The sequence below is a fragment of the Sylvia atricapilla genome, chromosome W (genome assembly GCF_009819655.1).
Source record: "Sylvia atricapilla isolate bSylAtr1 chromosome W, bSylAtr1.pri, whole genome shotgun sequence".
Classification (NCBI taxonomy): domain Eukaryota; kingdom Metazoa; phylum Chordata; class Aves; order Passeriformes; family Sylviidae; genus Sylvia; species Sylvia atricapilla.
Window position 1 is genome coordinate 10,649,404 of NC_089173.1, and position 15,033 is coordinate 10,664,436.

At 40.8% G+C, this 15,033-nt stretch overlaps 1 pseudogene; it reads left to right on the forward strand.

Annotated features, from left to right (window-relative positions):
- The window catches only part of LOC136373448 (ribosomal biogenesis protein LAS1L-like), a 34,010-nt pseudogene extending 25,303 nt beyond the window's left edge, over positions 1 to 8,707 (forward strand).
- Positions 8,708 to 15,033: the final 6,326 nt, after the last annotated feature.

Below are 15,033 nucleotides of genomic sequence, written 5' to 3' on the forward strand. Positions count from 1 at the left end.
TCGCCAGCCCAAATATTTCCAGGGGGATGTCTTTTGAACCTTTTCAGAAGCAATGGTCAGGCCCGCTGATGTAACAGCCTGGCAGATCGCTCGCATTGCTTCCTCCACACGAACCACAGTTTCTGCAGAGATGAGGTATCATCCATATAATGATACAACAGAACATCAGGCATTTTTTCCCGTACTGGACTCAGAATTTTTGCCACATACCATTGGCATATGGTCGGGCTGTCTCGCAATCCTTGAGGCAGTACTAACCAATGATATCGATCAAGTGGTGCCTGCATATTAATGCTTGGCGTAGAAAAGCTAAATTTGGGTGCATCTTCTGGATGCAGCGGTATATCAAAAAAGTAATCCTTTAAATCAATCACTATTAGATGCCAATTTCTAGGGATCATAGAAGGAGAAGGGAGCCCTGGTTGTAGGGGCCCCATTCCCTCAATTGCCTCATGAATTTTCCTCAAGTCATGCAACAGCGCCCCCCCCAACCCCCAATCTCCCCCCCCGGACTTCTTTTTAATTACAAACACAGGTGAATTCCAGGGACTATTACATGGGACTATATGTCCTTTTTTAAGCTGTTCTTGTACAAGTTCCTGTAATACGTGCAGTTTTTCTAATGACACGGGCCATTGATCTACCCAAACTGGATCAGAGGTTTTCCAAGTCAGTTTGGGGGTGTCGCACGCACCAATGACCCTTAGGCAAAATTTGACTGCATAAAAATTCCCCACTGTGATAAAACATCTCTCCCCCACAAGACCAGTGGAGCTGAGACCACAAAGGGTCTGGCAGTAGCTACTCTCCTCTCAGGTCCTGTAATTTGCACCAAGTGTTGGCTCTGATAGCTTTGACTGTTCCCACCCACCCCTGAAAGGACTTGGGGGACTGGCATTAATGGCCAATCATTAGGCCATTGACTTTGAAAGATAAGACTAATGTCTGCGTCGGTATCAATAAGTCCGGTTAGAATTAACTCCTTCCCTTTCAGAGACACTTTGCATTGGCATGTGGGACGCTGAGAAGTGATACGTTGTGTCCAGAAAATCTGTGGCATCCCTGTGGAACCAAACCCGCCCCCCCTCTGTGTAGCTATTGGGGGTGCGGACAAGGGGGCTGCCGGGAAAAGTATAAGCTGAGCAGTTTTGCTTCCTGCAAGGATCACGCAGGGGGGCTGTGGCGTCCAAGCCATATTTTTTATTTCCCCAACTGTATCAGACTCAATGACTCCTGGCAAAACAAGTAGACCTGTTAGTGAGGTAGAAGATCTACCTAAGAGCAAAGCATGGTAGCCCTGCGGCAAAGGACCACAGATCCCTGTGGGGGGACAAAATACAGAGCATTTGGTTAACGTTACTGTGTTAGTGGTTGATATGGCCAACCCGGCGCTTCCTGCAGTGGCTGCCCGTAGTTCTGCGATGGTCTGGGTGGCGGGGGCTGGGCTGGCTGGAAGCTGAAGGTCGGTTCTGGCAGCTGTGCCTGGGGAGGCTGTGGAACTTGTGTCTTCACGCGTCGCCATCCTGCGCTGCGAGATGAGCTTCCTTGCAAAGGCTGGCCATTTTTGTGAAATTTAGAGCTACAGGGATTAGCAAAGTGAGGACCCTTCTGGCAGTGAGGGCATACATTCAGTGTTTTTGCTTTTTGCGCCTTTCGGCAGTCTTTTTTAATGTGCCCGGGTTCCCCTCAGCCAAAACAAACTGACTGCTTTCCGGGCAATATTTTTAAAGCGGCAAAGGCATCAGCTATACCTTGCCCCACGGCTTGGTAAGTAACTGCTGTTGTGTGCTGCAATGTCCCCAGGCGATTGCAAGCCTCAGTCATTTGTAGCAATGTGGGCTCTGGTTCTGGAGGCAAAGTTTTTAAACGACATTTGCAATCCTCATTAGCATTTTCACCAGAAAGGTTTAGTAGTACAACTTCCCTGGCTTGATCATTATCAATTTGTCTTTCCAGAGTTTGTTTCAGTCTGTCCACAAACTGCATATAGGGTGTTATAAACGGGCCAGGAGACCTGCTCCTTTGAAAAGCCTTTATTAGTCAGCTCTTTAAAGGGGGAACTCGAGGGGTCGCCTGCGCCGCCGCTGCTCCTGTCGCCACCCTCGCTCCTGTCGCCGCTGAGGATCAGGTGTCAGGCGAATCTGCTGCTCTCGCCGCGGCAGAGTCGGGGGTTCCGGTCTCGCGGGAATTCCCGGCAACCCAACTGGGCTCGTGTGGTCTAGGGGCGTCACTTCTTCCCAGTCTCTTTGTGGTCGTGGCGAGGCGGCAGAAGCAGAATTCAGTCCTTAGGTAGCTGAGGGTCTTCTCGTTGTTGTAGTGTTTCCCTTTTATCTGGATTTTGTGCCGGGTCCCGGCTTTTGGGTGCGCTTGCCGGCAACTGCACTTCGGTTTGGAGCGATGCACCATGGAAGTCCTTGGATTTTCCTATTAGGCGGGGCCAGCAGTTCGAGGAGCTGGTGGGGAATGGGGACAGCCTAGCCCGACGGAAGGGGAAGGGAACTCGGGGTTTTAGAGGGGGTATACAACTTGGAATAAGGTTTTGAGGGTACAAATTTTGGTACAAACAGCATAACTTCCTTAACAGACAGGTTACAACTGGCATAACATTTTAAACAGCATAACTTTCTTAACAAATGACAGACTGTGTCAAAAAAAGGGAATTTCTTACATTTCATTCATTTCATAGGGTTCTTGTGGAGCTTGCTTAATATTTATGAAGGATTGTTGCGGGGTTTTGGCATCAGGCACTTTGAGAAATGCATACCTAGCTGCCTCAGTGATTCCCTCCAGGGCTTCCCTCGGTAAGGCAGCCTGGCCATTAGGATTGGTATGCGTCCCCTCGCCAGCCAATTGGTCAATAGTTAAGGCAGCCAGGGCTTGAGTGGCATGCCCTGCATATGTTAAAATTAAGTTTTCCAGTCTTTTTTTCTATTGTGCCATGAATATTGCATATTGCATTGGGGTGAGCAAAAGGTTTGCCTAGAATTTAACATCATGAGGAGTCGTCAGGTGGGTAGTGAAGGTTGCTCTTACTAAATTACTGAAATAAGGGGATCCCAAACCATATTCTGTTGCTGTACGGAGCAGTTCCTTAATTTCTGAGTGGCCTAAGGGCACCCATCATGGATTCCCCCCCCCCCTCGGGCCGAGTTGCACCGGGGCTACACAGATTTCTGCTGCAGTTTCAAAGTCTCTGTCCTTAAGGGCTTTCTTTTTTATCGGTAACCAATTGTTATGCATATTTGGAGGGAATAGGTCCGGATCTTTTTCGGGGCCGGGGTCAAAAGGCTCTCCGTCGCTACTAGAGTCACTGTCCACATAATCAATTAACGTTTGGCAGCTCTGCGGTCACTGGTGGGATAGTGGCAAGGCTACAGGTGGCGTCTGTGCTCTGTCCCTGGCTTTCGTCGGGGAGGGGGTGCGGACGGGAGAGGGAGAGTGGGACCTGGGCCGATCAGGGTTTAACACGGGTGCAGGGACCGTCTCTGCGGTTGCTTCACAGGTTACCTCGCTTCCCCCTCTTTTTTAATCACGTCCATGACCGCCCTCCAAGCAGGGAGCAGGCGAAGCTCTGGCTCATGGCCAGGCAGCGTAGCCAGGTCATAGAGTTTTACACCGACCTTGTCCCAGTAGCAGAGAGTAAAAATAGAAGAAGTGGTGGTATCGGGAAATATGCATGACACCCATCGTAGAAGTGACTTAAGGTCCCTCTTAGGGATGGGGGATCCATGCTTGCTTAGGAGGCGTAGCATGGTTTCATAGACGTCTCTCTCGGTGGACATTCCCTGTCCCATATGTTTTGTTCTCCTGGCTCACCTGTCATGTCGCTGCGTACAGGGGTTGTGGGCCCAAACACGGTTCTTTCACCGTCACGATCAGTTCCAGGGGCGTCACCGATTGCCGTCAGATAGCCGGTTCTTCTCCAGTCACACGGAGCACCAATTATCAGCGATTGATGGAGAGACGGGAAGACTGATTCATGATCAGAATTCGATTTTACTGAGGTTTTCCAAGTCTTATATACCATTTCAGTGAGGTTAATAATTTCTACTACAATAATTAGGTTAAAAGATCATACAAGCAACTTATGCATTTTACAACATCTTTATCGTAGAGGGTTGATTGAATCTTTTCTCTTAAGCAGGTTTTAATCCCATCTTCTCATAAGCTCAAAGTTCTGTTTGTCCTTGCCACGGCATCCTAGTCATCAGACTAGTTATGCTAATTAAGTCTGTCTTACTCTCAGACTTGTGTATTCCCACAGAAGAGATGGTGACTGAAACATCCTTTGGAAGGACTTGCTCATTCTGGTACCATGGTGGCTATTGCTGAGAAACGGGCAGCACTGCAAGGGTCCGCCTGGCAGATCACTGCAGGTAAAAAGTGACTATAAGACTTACACAGTCCTCATCACTGACAAATGTTAATTAAAATGCAAAGACATCTCAGCCATTTGGGCCTGGCCACAGTTAAATTGTGCTTCAAAGCCATCTAAATGCCAAATAACTGAAACTCAGACTTCTTGTTTTTGAACTGTTTTTATCTAGATGAAGTATGATGGAAGGACTTTCCTCTTGGGAAACTCCCAGGTCAGACAGATGACCCTGATGGTCTCATGTTGGATAATTATCCTATGATGTCCCTGCTTGATCAGCCAGTGAGGGATGAGTGGAAGTCAATACAAAGTGAATAATGGTTTGAGTGGGACTTGGCCCCTGAACCATGAAATGCATTTCTCTCTCTGTGCCTTTTACTTTACCATGTGAAAAGTTAGGGCTGAGATTTCCTTTTTACTTCTATTTAAGTAGTTTGACCTAAATATCTACTATTATCTCTAAACCTAACCCTAATGGTATCCTTTGAGGATGTCATCTTCTAATATTGCTATCTTCACTCCTCCTGCTCTTTTTTAAAATAAATCATTCCAAGGATTATGAAATACTGCTGTTTAGCAGCAGCCCCAGCAGGCTTGAAAATAGAAGTTTCTATTAGCTGGGGCTTTGTTTGATCTTCAGTGTTGGCAGTGCCTAGTGACCTTTTAGAGCTGTAGCTAGTAATTTAGAGCTGCAGATCTGACCTCAGTAAAGAAACACAGATTGTCCTGGAAATAACGAGGATATTCTATAAAGCTTTTGTCAGATCACCTTTGTCACTAAATGAAGCTTACCCAGTTAAAGCATCCTATTGGAGATGTTTTAATAGGGTCATTATTTCACACTTTGAAGTCATAGGAACTTGAATGCTGTAAGCTGTCAAATCAGTTTCATCACACATATAAACCCATCTCCTATTATTTTTATCCAAGGAATGCTTCAGAATATAAATGCATTGTAGTTATTTTCCTGAACAGTTGATTGGACAATTTTCTAATCACTGACTCTTTTCTGTGGTTGGTGCACCCAATCTAGTAGTGTTAGGGGTTAATTTTGTCCCTTTTTCACTCTAAAGAATTTTTCCCTATAAGTTACCAAGATCAAGTGTTGGATACTTAAGAAAACTTAAACAAAGAAGTGGCCAAAACCCAGTTGGGGAGAGGTTACCTGCCTTCTCTGATAAGAAGCCAGCTGTTAAAAACCAGGTGAGTCAGTGTTGCTCAAATGGGTCAGTGTTGCTCAAATGAGTCAATGTTGCTTATCTCTCTGCTCAGATGAGTCAGTGTTGCTTATCTCTGGTCATTGTTCCACTACTCCCATGGGGATATCTTCTGTTAATGGACCAATAAAGCTCACCGATGACATGACACATTGAATCATACTATTGTATAATGCTCTACCCAGGGAGGAGGAGCCAAACCATCTTCGCCCAGATAAAAGGAGCCACCAGTGTCACCAGAGTGTAGGAGAATGGCTAGCTGCGAGAGGTCATGTAAACAATCTGCAGCTGGATAGCAACAGGATGCTGGTCAGCCCTTATCTTTATAGTCAGGGGCACAGTGTCTGTGGGTGTAACTTCTGGACAATATCAAATGTGCAGCAGAAGCCATAGGAATGCAGAGGTGGGGGTTAGTTCGTGCTTTTTCATATAACCAATAGTATGTTTGCTTTTAGTACTATGCATGAGCTTATTAGGTGTGCTATAAATTGTGTAAACTCTTCTAAATAAACTGAGTCTTGCTGATCAGTCATATCCATTGCGGCATTTCTCCCGCCGACCGTGACACCAGAGTTTCAGTTTTCCACCAGATTCCTGGAGGAAGACCAGACCCTTCTCACCATTACTGGACCCTTTTTCTATGGGACCATCTCTGCTTCCAACAGGACCACATCTGCCACTCCAGGAGGGCTTACTTTGGACAGCTTCCAACACCCTGACCAACCAGGTGTCAGGTTGTACTTCTAACTCTGTCAGGGTTTTCTAGGATTTCTTGTTTGTTTGTTTGCTTGCTAATTCTTCTGTACTACAACATTTGTATTTTGTTTTATATCCCTAGTAAAGGATCACTATACCTATTCCCAAAAACCTTTGCCTGACAGCCTTTTAATTGCAAATTTATAATAATTTGGAAAGGGGGGAGGAAGGACTTACATTGCAAGGGAAATTGCAATCTTCCCTGGCAGATACCTGTCTATCTAAACCAAGATGAGTAGCTATGTGAAGAACTGATAATCATGTAGCCTGGGGTATTTCATTGAGAAGAAATCTTGCACATGTTCATATTTTCACATATTCAGAGTTGTGTTCAGATTCCAAGCTTCCAGTTTCAAATCTGAGAAGGATTTCCATTATTCTCCATTCTCTTGGTCATCCTCTCTGGCATCAAATTATTGACCTTCCCTTATCAGTAACATTCTTTTCCTTTAGAGGAAGATGTCCTAGACTGCATTTTGAAATATGATTTAGTCATGGTGAGGACTGATTGTATATTAATTGCAGTCTAAAAAACTACAAGCCAGATTTGTAAATTTCAGGCTGTTTTTTGAACAGTATAATGTGTCATGCAGCTCATATTACTAGAAAATATTCATGTAGAAAATGAGAAAGCACATACCAGGCCAAAAGTAATGTGTTTCTGCATCTCTTTGTGTGGGGAAAGGGGCAGACAGTTTGTTCCACTCAGATTACAGCCTGGCAGGATGCCAAGGAAAAAATCTTAAAAAGAAACATGAGGAAAATCTGTTGCTACCACAAATAGAAAGGAGCTTAACCTAATTTATTCCTGTAGCTGTGCCTGGAAACGATCCATGTTTCATCAGGAGTAGCTAGTTTCATCAATGGTAGCTAGTTCATTATTCTTATCTCCCTTGCATAGCAGCTTCTCCATTTGCCAAAGGACATGTGGTATTAGAAAGGTGGTCTGACTTCCCCAAGGCAGAAGGAAGATTTTCTTGACTGCTTACATTTTCTTCTGTGTAGAAACCTTGCCCTTTGTCTTGTAGCTACATGGGTCTTTTGCTTTCCCCATCAAATGTGTTTGTATGGCCTGTTCCAGAAGGGGTATTTGCTATTTACTTTTTTGGTATTGCCCTCTAAGTTCTCTGTCTGCAGAGAGCTGTTCTACCAGGCTCATGAAGGGATGTACTAAAGGATGGTATGAGATTGTGAAAACTTGTTTTACTTTGAAAATACCCATAAGGTGCTTGGAAAAAGCATCTGCAGTATAGGCAATGAGACACACCCTTTCTAAAAGTAATGCCCTTTGTCTTTCTGCAATTCCTTTGTTCCAAAAGATTGTGTTCGTTTTTTGATGGGTTTTCTGGTCTATGCAGTGCATGTGTATTGTCAAAGTTCGTTTAGTGTTGCTGAGGCAATTTGAAGCTTTGAATAGCTGCTGTCATCCTCAGGCAAATGTTTTGGGTTTTGTGATAAGTATATGTGCTTTTTATTGGCTCCCAGTGTCAGTTTTACCTGACAGCAGGAGCAAATTCAGCAAATAATGACCACTTGTAGAGTTTTCTGAGGGTGGAGTTGCTGACATGCTGTTGCTTTAGGGGTTGCATCCTTGAATGTCTCTGTAAGTCCCATGATTCTTTCTAAAGCCATAGAAATGGCTAGTATTGTAAGATTTGTAACTTGTGAGAGGCTGTTCTCATATCAGTTGCTTACTGTGCTAGCGTTTCACCTGAGCTTGTATTCCTAGCTGCAAAGGATAGATAAAGGTTCAGATGAGAATTGTTCTCTGGTTATTTTTGCAGTCATTTCTCCCTCACAACTGTTAGTACCTGGTCACCCTTCTTTTGGTTTGTGCCTTGTACCTTTCATGTTTCAGGACTATTGCCACTCTTGAACAAACTGAATAAAAACTAAGGACATACCAGCAGATAAATGTTTCAGAGCTAAAAATGAGAAATGTTTTGGAAATAAGGTGCTATCAAAATTATTTTGGTGATGTGAGCTTCCAAACCAGCCCACTGCTGATGTGCTTTATTCTTTTCCTCACAGCTCTGCAGAATTGAATATTCCCATGACAGGAGGATTGTTATGGACCCAGAATGACTTCCATAAAATAAAAAGTGGCCTTCAACTTTGCTGAGGCAGCAGCAGAGTGCTCTGTGACTTTTAGTATTGCACAAGTTAAGTGGCATGGAAGATCTAGTAATGATGGTGGGAAAATAGTCACTCCAGGAGTTGTTGATGCTGTGATTTACTGATTTTTACCATGTAAAATCAATGTTTTATAAAGGTGTTGTGTTTTAAGTTGCATATACAGTAACCATTGTCTTGCTTAACCAGTTGAAGTTTGCCAAATACAGTTAAGAGTACTTTGTAATCCCTCCATGTTTCTTAACTTTTTCATAAATAAATACAACTGACTGAAGGCAAACCTTGCTCCTGGATGCTGTTTCTCAGTTTTCACTCTGGAAAGTGTCCTCTGGCCCTCATTAGCGAGACTATTGAGCCCTTTTTATTTCAGTGATGCTGATACTGTCCTGGAGGAGTGATTGTGCCAGGATAAGATTGTGCTACAGTTTTCACCTGTCTATGATTTCACATGAAGCTTCAGGGATCAATCCTAGCTAGAGCATGGCTGAATGCACTGATACATTAATACCTTTGAAATGTTTTTGTCACAATGTTTTTTCAAGTGATAGTCTTGAAGCCATTACTGCCTCTTTTTGATTGAAGTGTTTTGCTTCATGTTACTTCTGTTCATGATTTTGCTGATATTCATAACCAATACTGTGGTGTTTGCTGAGAGCTGGTATGATTACTGCAGAAATGGACTGCACAAGTACCCTGCTGGAAAGGTGTTGAGAAAAATAGCTTCAAAATAGTTTTTCCTAAATTCAGTTTTCTTTACTTGTATTTCAGGTTCTTGGAACTTAAGAGGCTTCTGCAGTTACCTTTCAAAAACCCCAGGACTTTAGGTGTATATTTATTGCAGGACTCCTCAGTAAGAATTTGTTGAAGTGAATCTGCTAGAGGGTAAAACAGGCTTTCTCTGAGTCCATCTAGTAATTTTCAGGTTTTACAAACTAAACAGAAGGAATAACACATCAGTAGGAAGGGATACAAAAAGGTACATACAACTTTAGCAGTACATTGCATAGGGTTGAAATGCATGTTTAGAACAGCAGCTTCACACATGCATTGGACTGGCTCTGAAGTAAAGGTTTAGCTAGATGTCCAGAATGGAAGTATTATTTCTTTATTCCTTCTTCTCTAGTTTTTTGTTATCCTGCTCTACTGCAGTTGTTTTTTACCACACATCCAGAAATGGAACATACATTGCATATTTCCTTCTGTAAAAGCAAGCAGTGCCAATGAAAAAGGAAATTCTCTTTCTGTTATGAGGGATTTTTTATGGAAGCCCTTCCTCTTTCAAGTATTTTTAGAAATACTTCTTTTACCCAGTAGTTAATTAGGTTTATTTAGGAAATTCTGAATGAAAGGGATTTGTTCTTTTATTACTGCGTTGTCCTAGGGTGACTATGATGCCCTTGTATCCCCAATCGTCTGTTCTGTGTGTGCTGTATGTTGTGTTCTGTACCTTTAAGACTAGTTCTGAGAGTGAAGCAGGGAAAGAAGAGCACGCAGTTTGTTTTGAAAAACAGTGTTCACTCCTCTGCATTTCTTCCTTTTTCATCAGGATGGTATGTTCGTTGGATACATGGACAGTGGCCAGAGAGAGGTTTTTTTGCTTTTAGTTAGTTTAGCTAGCTGAGGCAAAGAAGCTTCCTGGACTGGTTTTTTTTCCTTTTTCTTGGGACTGTTTAAATCTGCTCTGGACTGAAAAAGCCAGAGGAGGACTGGGATCTCGTGCCTGCGGCCCACCAGGCCTGGACCTTGGCATCTTCCACCACCAAAGGGACTGGGACTGATAAGAGACTGAGAGAGCTGAGCTAATTCCTGGCAAGGACTTCTCTCAGTTTTGCCATCTCTCTTTGGAGCAGTGAGAGGTTTTATTGTTTCATATTATTCATTCTTTGTGCTTGTGGGCATTTTGTTTGTCAAATAAATAGTTTTTTCTACTTTTCTCCAAGGAAGTTCTTTTCCCGGACTGGCTGGGGGGAGGGGCTGTTTGGGTTTGCTCTCCGGCGGAACCCCATTTGGAGGTTTCCTCCCAAATTTGCCCTAAAACAGGACATGCATTTAGCTGAGTATGAAATTACTTAAATTACTGTATTTTGTATTGCAAACAAGCATAACAGTTCAAATAGGGATTTGTGGTGCTAGCACATACTGTACCATCTGTCACTTTTTTTCTCCTTGGAAGAAGTGCACTTGGTAAAATCATGTGCTGCTACTACTACTACAATACCTTGATCAGCTGTAGTAACTGCCCTGTGTATCTGCCATTACTCCACCTAGAGAATCTGGGATTTTTTTTCAGTGTATCACCTAAAGAAAACCACCAAAAAATCACTTGGACAGATTGCAAGTTGTTTTGGGCACAAAAGCTTTTTTTGGGGTCTTGTCTAAAGAGGGTTGAAAAATAAAAATTTAGAAACAAATAATCCAATGGCTTTCCATTTTATTAAATAAGCAAAATTTTTAATATATATAAACTATAACATATTTCATATTATTAAATAATTGTGTAAAACATTTACATAGAGCAGGAGGGGAACAGATGATAGCCTATACTTCTTTTAGATTCTTGCAATTCTTTTAATACATTTACAAACTTTAAATACAGACCAAAATCAGCAATATTGTATAATGACTCTTCAAAGGCTAACCAAACACTGGCATAAGAATAATTTATGTGATGGTGCAATTGTATTTTTCCAGTTGAAATACTGCAGAAAATACACTTAATGAAGGCTCTGTCACACAAACAAGCAATAGGTACATCACAGGAGTGTGAAAGCTGAATGCTTACCATAGAGGTAACTGTGACAGATCTAAAGGTCTGACTGTTACGAGTCCTGGAGTACTAATGCTTCAGGTAAACTTTTGGCAAGTCAAGATAAAGTAACATTTCAACTTTGGAACAAAGTTTCACAGAAATTATGCATGTTCCTTCTCCTTAGTGTGGAGTTTTAAAAATTACAATAATCAAATGTTCCTGTTTGCAGGTTGATATCGATGAGTATGCATACATGTCACCAAGTATTTTTAACTTTATTATTTGAACAAAATGCATAATTTGAGACAAACTGGCATTAGAAGTATGTAGGGGGAAACTCACCTACTTAGGTGTTTTTTGTTTTGGTTTTTTTCAATGAAGCTCCTTCTACTTGTTCTAAGCAACCATACTCCACACCTATCTTTAACTTTACAGCTAAAATGTTTTTACAAAAGCTAAACAGACTCATGCTAGTAAATAAATTACATGCTGCAGCAACTAGAGCAGTGCCCACTTACCACTAGAGAGATTTAAGAATATCACATACTCGTTTAACATCCATTTTCACTCATTTTGTCATTAAGACTTACATTATATTTGGGTCAACCAAAAAAACCCAAAGAGATTTATAAAATTTTACAACAATTAAACAGTAATGTTTAATTCTACAAATGAATAAAGCCAACTACTGCAGCTCAATATGATAACAACAGGACTAACAGCAGTGAAATAATGTACAATTTACTATATTACTGACATGTATTTTTTACAAAACATTAAATAATTTAGACTGACATCCCATAAAGCATTTGGTTTTTGATTTATGAATTTAAAGTTACACACTTAAGTGCCAAATTATGTGAAAGTAATATAGCTGAAGATGAACGATAAGGAAATCAGAACTCCCAGAGAATGCTCTGGCCCCAGTAAAGCACTAAAATCTACTGCTCAACTCTTATCAACTGCAGTAGTCCATGATTTTACCTTCACACTTCCCCCCCCCCCAATCTAGAATTGTTTTTTCATGGATTTTATTAAAATAGTTTCTAGATCTGTTCTTTTACAGCTTTAAAAACATTTAAATACCATGCTCTAAGAAAGAGCATTTATACAAAGTCTTATATTTACAATATAGACAGTTATGATCAGGTGTTAATAAGATCAATTCTTCCATGTAAGAAGAAATCCAAGCTTATGCGCTGGAGATTAATGAATGTGTCAGTGTTGAACTGTCTTGTAAACATATCTGAAAACAGGTGTGGATGACCAAATTATCACTTAAAGTAGTTGATCAGGAAAGACTACATCACATAGAAAAGTTTCATTACCTCTAAGGAGGACTAAATGAGCACAAAATTTGCATGTTATTTCCACAAGGCTACTCTGCCAATTCTGTAGCTATGCGTGAGAGATGCCAAATAGCTTCTCAGAATAAGACAATTTGTCTTTGAAGTGCCTTAGGGAAATAGTATGCTGGGTTTGTATTCTTACAGAATTCCCATTGTTTAAAAAGGATTTCTTCCATCAGTAAAACAAAGGTTAGTGAAAATTAAAATGACTGGACAAATCCAAAAAAAATGGATATCTCCATAAGCCACCTAGCACTTCATACAGAAATCTGTTGAGTTTTTCATGTCAGAAAACATCAAAATCACCTACTAACCCTCTCTTAAAATAGCTTATCTTTATAAATGGAGAAAAACAGAACAAACATTTTTCTGCATACAAATATTTAATTCCATGCAAGATGGAAAACATGAGTGCACAATAAACTTCATCTCATACCTAAATAATTTATAAATTAATTGGTTAGAATAAAATAGGGTCTATAGCAATTACTGTTACATTTTAAACACATGCAGATGAGTTAACAGCAACATTTTTACATAAAGTTTAGTGCAAGAATGTATCTGCTTAATAAATAGACTGAAGATACCTATGTAATGCTTTGAGGTGTACACACAGTATTTGTGCACATAATAACCTGGTTCTGAAAAGTCGTCCCTGTTTGTCTATAAACTACAAGTGCCCATTTTAAATAAAAAAGATTCATAATTACTCATGGGCTACTTCCCTGTGACACATGGTGTCACAAACATTGTGGTGAAAATGTAATACTGAAGTTAACCTAGAGATTATTTTTTTATACACAGTTTTTATACAATCAAGAAAAAGAGATACAATTTGTATCAACAAACAAAAGGTCATTTCTGGTTATTTGAGGCATTGCTCTCAGCTGCTTATACCATGCAAGAGAAGAGAATCAGAATTAATTGCAAATTAAAAATATGAAATGTTTTTGAAAACTGTTCAAGAGTTAAATCTGTTTTCCCCCAGCTATTATGTCTGAATTATTTTTCCCCACTAACAGAGAGAATAACCAACTAATTAAAACTTATTTTTAAACACCAAGGGTAAGTACAGAATCATCTTTAAGTTACTTCATTTCAAATACATAATGACATAGTCATTATATACGTCACCTGTACCAACACAAGAATATTTATCTTGTGTGAAATGATACAGTTATCAAATGTCAGTAAATTAACTATAGTTGCACCCATCATTGTGGTTTCTTACTGGTTCATTTGGTGGGTTTTTTAATATGTCAGGAACCTATTTTGCACATGATAAAGAGCCCACAAGATATTTTGAATCAAACCAACCACTACAGTAACACAAGTGGAGAAAATTATAAACTTTGTTTCTCAGACAAACAGATAACTAGAAAGCAGCATGCAAGCCATTATCAAAACACCAGAAACAACCCTGACTGCAGCCTCACGTTCTGTGTGTTTCACAGTAAGAAACATTTAGGCAGTGTCACACCTTCTCATGAAGAAACAAAAGGCCATAAACCAGGCCTTCTCAACTTTCATGAAAAAAACTACAGTAGAAGTCAACAAGTCATAGCTCGAGACATGTCGAGTTAGTCATGGTTCAAAATGTTGAAATATACAGTGGATTCAAAAAAGGGCGTACAGTCAGTGCAGCTTAAAAAAAAAACAATAAATGCCTCTTTTGGAGACATTTAGCTACAAAGGTTCCCACCCTGAGCAAGATACCAGTCACGCAAACAATGCCACACAAAATTATCTCACCTGTTGAAACATGAACTCTAAAAGCCTTCATGAGGCAAATGTATACCTTTGCGTGGATCTGAAGAGAAAAAACCAGGACAGCTTTGCCACAAACTCGAACTGGAGCATCTCTTTTCAAGAAGCAGCCTTCCCCCTCCACCCTTTTTGAAGCTGATCTTGTACAGCCCCCTTGAATGTCAGGCTCACTCAAGCACCATCCGTGCTCCCAGAGGAAGGGCTGCAGTTAGTGATGAACTTCCATGTTAACATCCAGTTTTTGCTGCTTCAAGTTGAGTAATCCAGTTTACATAATACTGACAATTTATTTTCAGCTTGTCTAGTCATTTGGGCCAGCAGCTGCTTACTGCACGTTTGAGAGGAGATTCTGGAGAGAAGCTACAGTTAAAGTTTCAGTTTACTGAATGGCAGTCATGCCTTTACATTCCTTAATGTTTTGGTCCTAATTTAATAAAGTATTTGGCTTCTGTTGAATTGAGCCAACATATTAAACAAGGTAATAGTTATTCAAACTCTTGAGGGACAGTTCTGAAATTTAAGTGCCAACAACCATGTTGACATTGAAAAACTGAAAAAACATTTTTCCTTTTATAAACAATTTTAATTTTTAGAAAATTTACTTTTTCTTCAGTACTTAAGATGCCAGTAGGCAGTGTCAAATGACAAAGCTGAAACCCTAAAAGTCATCTGGGTGTGTATAGAGCA